General features: G+C 31.1%; 1 pseudogene; it reads left to right on the top strand.

Moving 5' to 3' along the window:
• Nucleotides 1–3,210: 3,210 nt before the first annotated feature.
• LOC127114910 (alpha-L-arabinofuranosidase 1-like) lies at nt 3,211–6,788 on the top strand (annotated as a pseudogene).
• Nucleotides 6,789–10,462: the final 3,674 nt, after the last annotated feature.

Here is a 10,462-nt window from a genome sequence, read left to right as displayed (position 1 = left end):
GGTATGACACCAAATGTGACACATAACTTCAAAAAAACATATCCAGCAAACCACAAATGGGAAATCCACAAACTCTATATGGAAACAAAGGTCAACATGTCTAGTTTCTCCATAAAAAATTTCAAGCTCAATGGATGCAACATCATTATTTCACAATTGAAATGGCCAAGGTATCATTTATGCATACATGTTGGGAAAATAATTACCATAAAAATCCAACCAATGGAAAAATCATTAAAAATCATAATTAATACTAGACTCATTGGTGATCATCATGCAAAAGATTTCATAATTTTTGAATTAAAACGAATGAGAAATTAATTTTGCAAGTTGGAGAACAATATGAGGTATGAACAAAATAGCATGGCAACAAGGTCAACATGTGGTCAACCGATGGCACAAATGTAATTCTGTGTCTCATTAATCCAAACGACACATTTTGAAGCACACAACGAAATGTTGTGATTGGCTACTATCCAATACAACAGTACCCGAGCCAATAGCATTCAATGTTCCTGGGTTTTATGCATATGAACTAGGGTTTGGCAATGGCAGCATGCATTCATCATCATTTATCAACCATGAACAAAGTGAACATAACCAGCATCAATGTTTATGCAACAACTATCATCATGTAAACATCAACCAACAACAAAGCACATATTAACCATGGAAAAAATCTGGACAGGGTAGGTTCAACATGAACAGCATACAATCAACATCCTCATGCAACTTGGATTTTCGAAATGTTCAGGAATTCAAATCAAACATACCAACAGCATCATTTAACATCAGGCAACACGAATATGGTGTGCATTTCCATTAAAACGACCTAAACAAATCAAATCGAAGGAAAGCATATTTGTGTTTGGAAATGAAAGTTCAGATTTCTCCCATCATAAGAGCATCATTTCAAGCAAGGCATAGCATTTTAGAATCAGCATTCAAGGACCTTTCATACACATGGCATAGCAAGGCATATAATGGAAGTCGATTACTTACTTGGTTTTGAAGAAATTGTTGAAACAGTGATGTATTGGGTGATTAAGTGCAAACAGATGGAGATGATGCTTTGCAATGAAGGATACTTGAGGTTGCTTGGCTCAATGATGCACGAAAATGTCCAAACCACAACTTGCCATGAATGGACCTTGGTGAAAACAGAACGAGGAGAGGAGCTTCCAGTTAGGATTTAAGGGCTCAAGATGCCTTACAATATGATCCAAATGATGAATGATGCAAGGATTCCTCGTGGCCTTTGAGGTTTTTTTCAAATCGAGCAGAAATGCCAAATTGCAAGAGAGGAAATAATGAAGTTTTCTGTTTGGTGGCTGTCCAAAAACTAGGGTTGCAAATGCTGAGAACACCCCTTTATATTTCTGTTTAAGCTCACTTAATCATATGCTAATCCAAGTTTAATTAAATGAACAAAAATGCCAAAAATGCTAAGCTGCACCTAAGTGGATAGAGAGGTGTGAATGGCACGATTTTGGGCCTTAATGATGCTGTACAGGACCTTTGTAAATGCTGTTTCTGGTTGTTTCATGAGTTGCTAGCTTGCTTTGTTTGAATGGAGCCAAATTGCACATTTTGCCAATTATGCATCTTTGCCAAAATTATGGTGTAAGGGTGGTATGAACATGAATTTAAGCTTGGAACATGTCTCAAATATGATATGAAAGCAATCTCAATTGGCAAAATGGAAAAAAGTTCTAATTCAAAAAGTCAAAGTTTGGTCAAACTTTGATTTAAAATGAAAAAGGTCCAAAAATGCATTTTGATTGGCAAGGTTTTAGGTCATGAAGTTTATATTTTTGGAAAGAGGATGAAAAATGTGGTTTTGTAGGAAAAACCCCACCAAATTTGGCCTTATGGCTTGAGAGATATGCCTCTTTGAAGTTCAAGATTTTGTGAAAATGATTTGATAATATCTTGACAACCATACATGGATTTGAGAGTTCTTGGACTTTTTGAAAATGGGAGAACAAGATCTTCAACTTTCATGTTGGGCAAAAATTCATTTGAAGCTTGTATCATGATGCAAGTGAGGATCAAGAAGTTTCTATTTTTGGCAGTTGAAATTACAGGTCCAGTTTCTATTTGGGAATTTTTCTGATTTGCTTCAAATTCTCCCATGATGTTGATTGCCATGACATATAAGGTCTATTAGGACATGAATAAGCTCCTTCAACCATTTCCATCCATCAGAACCAAAAATCAACCACAGTTGACCAACTTTGACTTTCTAGGGTTTTTGACTGTCTATGCATGAACTGATGAATTCCAAACCCTAATTCCTTGAGATCTTGACTTCAAATGATGTCCCAAGACATATGAACTCTTGATTGTTGACCATGGTGCCCAATTCCACAAGAATGGCCACCATCCACTGCCTTGATTGACTGTTGACTTTCTAGGGTTTTTGCCTGGCTATGCATTGACTGATGACCTCTGAGCCTTCAACCCTTGACTTGAACACTTCAAATAGACCTCCAAGTCATGTGAACTTGTTGGGCAAACCCTAGGGCTTTGATTCCTTGAGAAACACACTTGCTTGCTTGGTGGATTGATCTCCTGATCAGTTTGACCTAATTTCTGCTTGCTTGCTCTTGAGGCAACTGAGGACAATGCAAATGTTATGCAATGGAACATGATATGCTATGACCTAATATGAAATGGTATGTACAATGATAGGTGCAAATTTGAGGTGCTACAATATGAATCGAGTCTGACTATGATAAATGGTGACCAGGGAAGGAAATATAATATATATTAGAGTGTCTAGCTCATGTAAGAGATATTGGAAGTGGAGAGATGTTCCATTCGATAATTGATTCAGTGACCCGTGTCTAGAACATGTTAGAGGTAGTAGGAGGGGAAAGATATTCCAATAGTGAATTAAGTTCGTACCGTGGTCATACCTGAAAGACAAGTGATGGATGGGGAAAGATGTCCCATTTATGCAATAGATGTAAAAATAATATATATTAATTGTTTATTGACAGAGTTGCACAATAATCCATTATGAGGTATGATGAGAATATTTTACACGTTAGTACATAACAATCTAATTTAAAAATAGAAAACATCCAACTTATATATTATATTGTTAACAACTCATCATCCTTATCACTATCTTCAATTTATAGATTGTTCTTCCTTGATAAATACGAGTGAAAATGATTAACAAAAATACATTACAAATTTACAATGTCTTTCTTAAGTTCTCTCACTTATTTTATTTTATATTTAGGCGTGTTTTTGGTTATTTCTACATGCCACTATGGTGTTAATGCCAATGAGATCACATCAAAACTAGTAATTGATGCTGGTTCTGGAAGGCTTATTCCAGATACATTTTTTGGAGCATTTTTTGAAGTAAACTACAGTTCAATATACTTTAATAAATTAAATGATTCCAGATAAAGTACTCTGGTAGTGTTATCTTATAATACATTGATGTAATATATATTTTTCAGGAGATTAATCATGCGGGAGCTGGAGGATTATGGGCAGAACTTGTGAATAATCGAGGTATATATATTCGCACAGAAAAAATTCACCTTTGAATTTATTTTTCTAATAAGAGACAAATTTCATGTATTTTCTTTGAAAATTTATGTTAGTAATTTTTTTTCCATTTTAATATTTTTTCAACTGTTAGATCTATTGCATTATATTATATCTTTGTAAATTAATGTTTCAGGTTTTGAAGCAGAAGGTTCCATTAATGGGACCTCAAATATTTATCCGTGGACAATTATTGGAGAAAATCAATCATCCATTATTGTATCAACGGAACGTTCTTCTTGTTTTGAGCGTAATAAAATTGCATTACGTATGGATGTTCTTTGTCATAGAAAATCTTGTCCACGTGGTGGTGTTGGTATTTCCAATCCTGGTTTTGGGGAATGGTGAGTATCAATTAATACAACATTTTATTTATCATATGAAAAATTAAAGGTATTCATAATATTTTTTACAATGTTTTATATAATCAGAATATCGAGGAAGGGAAGAAATATAAAGTAGTATTCTATGTTAGATCACTTGGTCGAATTAATTTACAAATTTCATTTGTTGGATCTGATAATGGTGTTAAACTAGCTTCAACCAAAAAAGGTTATAATTCTATTTCTTTAATTAATTTTTTGAAACAACGTCTTGTTCATTAATAAAAGTTCATTAATTTTATTATTGTGAAACATAATTAAACTAATTATTAAGTTATTAATGAATCAACATCAGAGCTTCGGGAGTTAATGCTACAAAGTGGAGTAAGATGGAAATAATTCTTGAAGCCAAAAGCACTAATCACAATTCGAACCTACAAATAACAACAAACAAAAAAGGAGTATTATGGTTAGATCAAATCTCAGCCATGCCTTTAGATACATATAAGGTATATTATGCATAGAATTATATTTATATTTATTTATTCTTAGATTATTTAATTTTTTCTCTTTTATAAGAATTATCTCATTAATCATTATTGGACACATTGGACACAACAGGGTCATGGTTTTCGAAATGACCTTTTTCAAATGGTGGCAGATTTAAAGCCAAAAACTTTTAGATTCCCAGGTATGATACAATAATATTGAGTTGGAATCACTGCGAATAATTGTTTTTTTAATGGAATTTTTTTATTCTTTTCCATCTTTTTTTTATTAAATTTTTTATTAAGTGATAAATATATATTATATTTTTTATATAGGTGGTTGTTATGTTGAAGGAGATTACCTTAAATATGCATTTAGATGGAAAGATACAGTTGGAGCATGGGAGAGAGACCTGGCCACTATAATGATATATGGAAGTATTGGACCGATGATGGATTTGGTTATTTTGAAGGGCTTCAAGTAATTTTTCTTTTCTATTTTTAAATATTAATTGTATTTTTATTAAATTAAAAATTAATAATTTTTTTGTTTGTTAAACAGTTATCAGAGGATCTTGGTGCATATCCAATATGGGTGTTTAATAATGGTATTAGTCATCATGATGAATTAATACGTCTGCAATTTCACCATTTGTACAAGTATAATTTCCTTAATATTATTTTTATTATCTAGATTATATTTATATTTTAATTAATTAATTAATTAATTGTTATTTATACTTTTTGATCATTAATTATTAGGAAGCTCTAGATGGCATTGAGTTTGCTAGAGGTTCTCCAGAATCAAAATGGGGTTCTCTTAGAGCTTCCATGGGACATCCAAAGTCATTTGATTTGAGATATGTTGGAGTTGGGAATGAAGATTGTGGTAAACATAACTATCAAGGAAATTATCTCGAGTTCTATAAAGCTATAAAAGATAGATATCCTGATATTCAAATTATCTCAAATTGTGATGGTTCTCAATATCCATTAAATCATCCTGCAGACCTTTATGATTTTCATGTAATAATATTGCTGATTTAATTATTAATTGTTTTTTCAATTTATTATTATTCTATTAATATTATATTATATTATTTATAATTATTAAATTTGAGTTTAGGTTGAGTATCTTACATTATTACTAATACTTTTTTCAATTGTTAGATTTATACAAATTCTAAGGACATGTTTTCCCAGTATACCAAATTCGATAAAGCACCACGATCCGGTCCAAAGGTTTTATTATTAAAAAAATTATTTATTTAAAAATGATTAATTTAGAAGGTAAAATAGGCATGTAAAATATTATTGATATATAATTTGCTCATGTTTTATTAATTACAATTTATAGGCATATGTTAGTGAGTATGCTGTTTGGAAGGAAGATGCAGGCAATGGAAGCCTTTATGCAGCTGTGGCTGAAGCTGCATTTCTTATGGGACTTGAAAAAAATAGGTTAGATTTATTATATATAAAATTTTATGATATTTAATTTATAAAGTTTGTGTTTTTTGAGTTAAATTTTAATCATTTTTCAATTTTCTACAGCGATGTCGTCAGCATGGTTGCTTATGCACCACTCTTTGTAAACACAAATGACAATAGTAATTTTCTAATTTCTTATCATTTATTTATTATTTATTATTTATGTATGTAAATAAATATATGATTTATTTAATTTATATTTTTATATGAAACAGTTGGATACCAGATGCAATTGTATTCAACACTTATCAAAATTATGGAACTCCAAGTTATTGGCTCCAACAATTTTTCATTGATTCTAATGGAGCAATATTTCTTAATTCAACTCTCTACAATTCTTCTAGCTCGATTGTTGCTTCTGCAATTCAGTATACAAATCTCAAGATGGGAAAATTATCTAAAAGTCAAGGTAAAATAACTCAAATTTTTTATAAGAAATATATTTTGATTTAAAGTATTTAATTATTAATTATTTGATTGTGCACTTATTGCAGGTAGTAAACTTTGGAAGCTCAATTGAAAATTTAGAGATTTTAATAATAATTTAAAATCAAATGTGCAACGATCTGGTTCATCAAAAATGATGCTTACATCTTAAATAAAATGGATGAAAATTCTTTCTCCGAACCAACAAAGGTACACTTTATTTTTAAACAAAATACGTAGTTTGTCATAGATATATATTGTAATATTTTGAAATGAATTTTTTTATGTTTTAATTTAAATTTTTTATAAGTTGTTTAAACTTAAGGTTAATCAACATTGATTATATATAAAAAAATTCTAATACATGATTTTGTTTCATTTTGTATATGTACAGATTGTACCCAAAAGAGCTTCACTTGAAAATGCAAGCAATGACATGAATGTTGAACTTGCTCCTTATTCAGTTACATCATTTGATTTATTAATTTAAAGGAGTAAATGAAATAAATATGTACATTTTTATTTCTATTACCTAAAGTATTTCTCGGTTTACCATCCATATGCATTTATATATTTCTATTTCTTTTTATTTATGATTTTAATATCAAAATCAATAAAAAAATGTACTTAAGCCAAAAAAAAGTTTGATACATTAAAACTAAATGGAGACAACAACACATTGCAATCTTTAGATATATAATAAAATTAAAATATGGTGACCCGTAGAGATGTGGTTATTGAAAATAAAGAAGGGAAAGTTTTGTTACCTTCAAAAACTGTAGATATCGGACTTATATAGAATATACGGTGTTTTACTAATTATAATTATGTCAAATATAAAACTCTAAACAAATTTAGTAAAATACATTGGTTGAAATAATTTCAAGAGTAATAATCCTTTGTTTATAACATGTATATGAATATAATAATAATAACATTGATGATAATAATAATAATAATAATAATATAATTTTTGAATAATAATAATTATAAATAATAAAAAATTTCCAAGTAACTTAAATGCTATGTATGAAGTGTAATTTAATATATTGACTGTGATTGTTGCTTTTGGTGATGGTGTGTTTGGTATTGTTGAGTGTTTTTGGGTGTCTTCTTTCTTTAGTTGGTGTTATTTTTTCTTTTACGACAATACTAAAACAAAAGGAAAAAGCATCCAATAAAAAGAAACAAATCAACAAAAGAAAGAGAAAATCTTATATACAACTCAAAAACAAACAATAAAAATCACCACCTATGCGAAGGCACGTGTTAAATTTTAATCCAACTGAACTCACGAGAAGAAAAAAATATTAATGGATAATTTATCGGATGTCCTAAATCATTCTTAAGTAATATAAACTTGTATCCATAATATTGCTTAATCTCAACAAAACAACATTACTGTACAAAATATGAAAAATTGGGGATTTTTATAAAGGTTTTGTTTTTAATAGAAAATAAAATAAAAAGATTAAATATATGATATTAAAAACGATCAGACCTTTTTTAGAATTTTGTATCTCAATATTTGTTAATTGCGTCTATTCCTTAAAATTATTTATTTATTTAGTATTATGACGAATTAACAAATTAGTTATACTCAATCTATTGGGTATAACTCTTTATTTGGGAAGGTACGGTAAACCTAGAAAATTGTTTGTTTAAGTTAGAAAAAGTCTTTCTCTTAATTCTCACAATGGATTCGAGTGAAAAGATGAATGTCTTGCAAATTCCAGTAGTTTGTGATTTTCTCGAAGTATTCCCCGAGGATGTCATTTCTCTACCTCCTGAAAGCAAGTGGAATTCTCCATTGATCTAGTTCTTGGAACGACTCTAGTTTCTGTTGTCATGTAGCGTATGTCGCCGATCGAGCTCAGAGAATTAAAGAGTTAATTTGAAGGTTTGTTATATAAAGATTTCATCCGCCGAGTGTGTCTTTAGGGGGAGCTCTGTTCATGTTCGTGAAGACGAAGGATGATGGGATGCATCTGTGCATCGACTAACTTCAGTTGAATAAAGTTACCATCAAGAACAAGTATACCCATACCCAAGATCAATGACTTTCAGGATCACTTGAAAAGATCATGCATTCTCTTAAAGATTGATTTACGGTTGGGTTACATCAATTTTAGTGAAAAGTTCTGATACACCGAAGTATGCAATTAGGACTCAATATGATCATTAAAAATTCCTTGTAAAGCCATTCAGAGTGACTAATGGTATCGTCGTCTTTATGGATTACATGAACCGTATATTCCAACGTTATCTTAATCATTTTATGGTAATCTTTATGAACGATATTTGAATTTACTTCCATACTTCATGAGACCACTTGGAGCATTTAAGGATTGTTCTATTAGTTTTGCAGGAAAGTAACTTGTTGAAAAAGTTAGCAAGTTTGATTTATGGATGACCAAATTGATGTTTCTTGGTCATGTCATATCTAAAGGAGGTGTAGTAGTGGATTCTCCAAAAGTGGAAGTTGTGATTAATTGGGAGAGACCCAAGAGCGCTCCTCAGGTGAGAAGCTTTTCAGGGCTGCCTGGATATTATCAGAGATTTATCAAAGGCTCTTCTCAATTGGAATTGCCAATGACTAGACTCACTCGAAAAGATTTTGTTTCCTTGGAATTCAGAGTGCAAACGGAGTTTTATCAAGTTAAAAAAGAAGTAAACCACCACTCCCGTTCTAATAATTCCTAATCCTAATCAATCTTATGAAGTATTTTCTAATGCTTCATAGGAGGGATAAGAGGTATCCTAATGAAAAATGGTTAGGTTGTAGTGTATGTGTCTCAGTAGTTGAAGCCTCACAAAGAGAACTATCAGTCGCACGATCTTGAGTTAGCTGTTATTGTTTTTTCACTCAAGATGTGGTTCCATTATTTGTATGGGTTTCATTTTGAAATGTACACCGGTCATAAGATCCTGAAATAGCTCTTTGTTCAAAAGTAATTGAATATGCGGCAAAGGAGATGGATGGAATGTGAAAAATTATGATTTCTAGTTGAAGTACCACCCAGGAAGGAAATGTGTATGGCTAAATTGATGGTGTTAGAGCTAGAGCTATTGGAAAGGTTTCAAAATATTGATCTTTAGTTTGCATGGACTTATAATTAGCATAGTATCCTAATTATCAACCCGAGTATTACATGTGACATGACGGAGAGGATTTGGCAAAGTCAGTTGTTGGATTTGAAGTTGCAATCTAGGTTTGATTATTTTAGTTTCAATCAAGACATGGATGTAATTCTCCTATTTAACTAGAGGATTTGTGTATCAAATCATTCCTATTTGAGATGATCAATTATAAGGAAGTGCATAAGAGAGGGTTACCAATTCATTCTAATTCATTATGGATTCGCTTCTACTTATTTTTCCATACATGGTTGAGTAAAGTTTGTTCTCTTCTTCGAACCTCAACCACGAAGTATAATGGATTGTGCCATCTAGGAGTTAAGGAAGAAATAAACCCACATCGTTAAAATCCTTTAGGAAGAATCACACCCGGACGAGGCCACGTGGGAACTGGAATCGGAGATGCAAGATTTGTACCTTCATTTGTTCGTGTAAATCTCTAAATTTGAGGAAAAAATTTTAATTAAGGGGAGGATTTAATGGGTACGTTCTATAATAACATGATCATTGTCTATTATTGGTATAATCTCTTGTTAATGAGGAGATGAACCCTAATGAAGTTTTTTAAACCACGATTAAGATATCAACATTGTCAATAGTGAATTATAATGGATTACAAGGGTAATTAAATCTTTGTGCATGTGAACTCTCTATGGAAAATGAAATAAGAATCCCTCTTTTTTACTTCCATTCTATCTTTTAAATCAAATTTTGAGAAGATAGATAAAGAGACGAGGGAGAGGCGAGTTCCTTCAGGAAGTAACGGGAAAAGTTCTTGCTCAACTTCTTCAATTCAACTTGCATATGTGAAGAAATTGTAGTTTCTTGAAGAAAAAGCAACAAGGAAACTTTTAATCATAAATTTTTATCATCATTTCCACAATTCATCAAACTCTTGAGAATCTTGGTTGGAACCTTGAATGCAAGGAAAATAGTGGAAGTTTCTAACACCCAAGATCATCATCATCAATCTCAAAGCTAAGGTTTCATTAGCTTAAAGGTGGGGTTCTAGGTAGTTATCACTTT

This window comes from Lathyrus oleraceus, unplaced genomic scaffold, assembly GCF_024323335.1.
Source record: "Lathyrus oleraceus cultivar Zhongwan6 unplaced genomic scaffold, CAAS_Psat_ZW6_1.0 chrUn0744, whole genome shotgun sequence".
In the NCBI taxonomy this organism is placed as follows: domain Eukaryota; kingdom Viridiplantae; phylum Streptophyta; class Magnoliopsida; order Fabales; family Fabaceae; genus Lathyrus; species Lathyrus oleraceus.
This window is presented reverse-complemented; position numbering and strand designations above follow the sequence as displayed.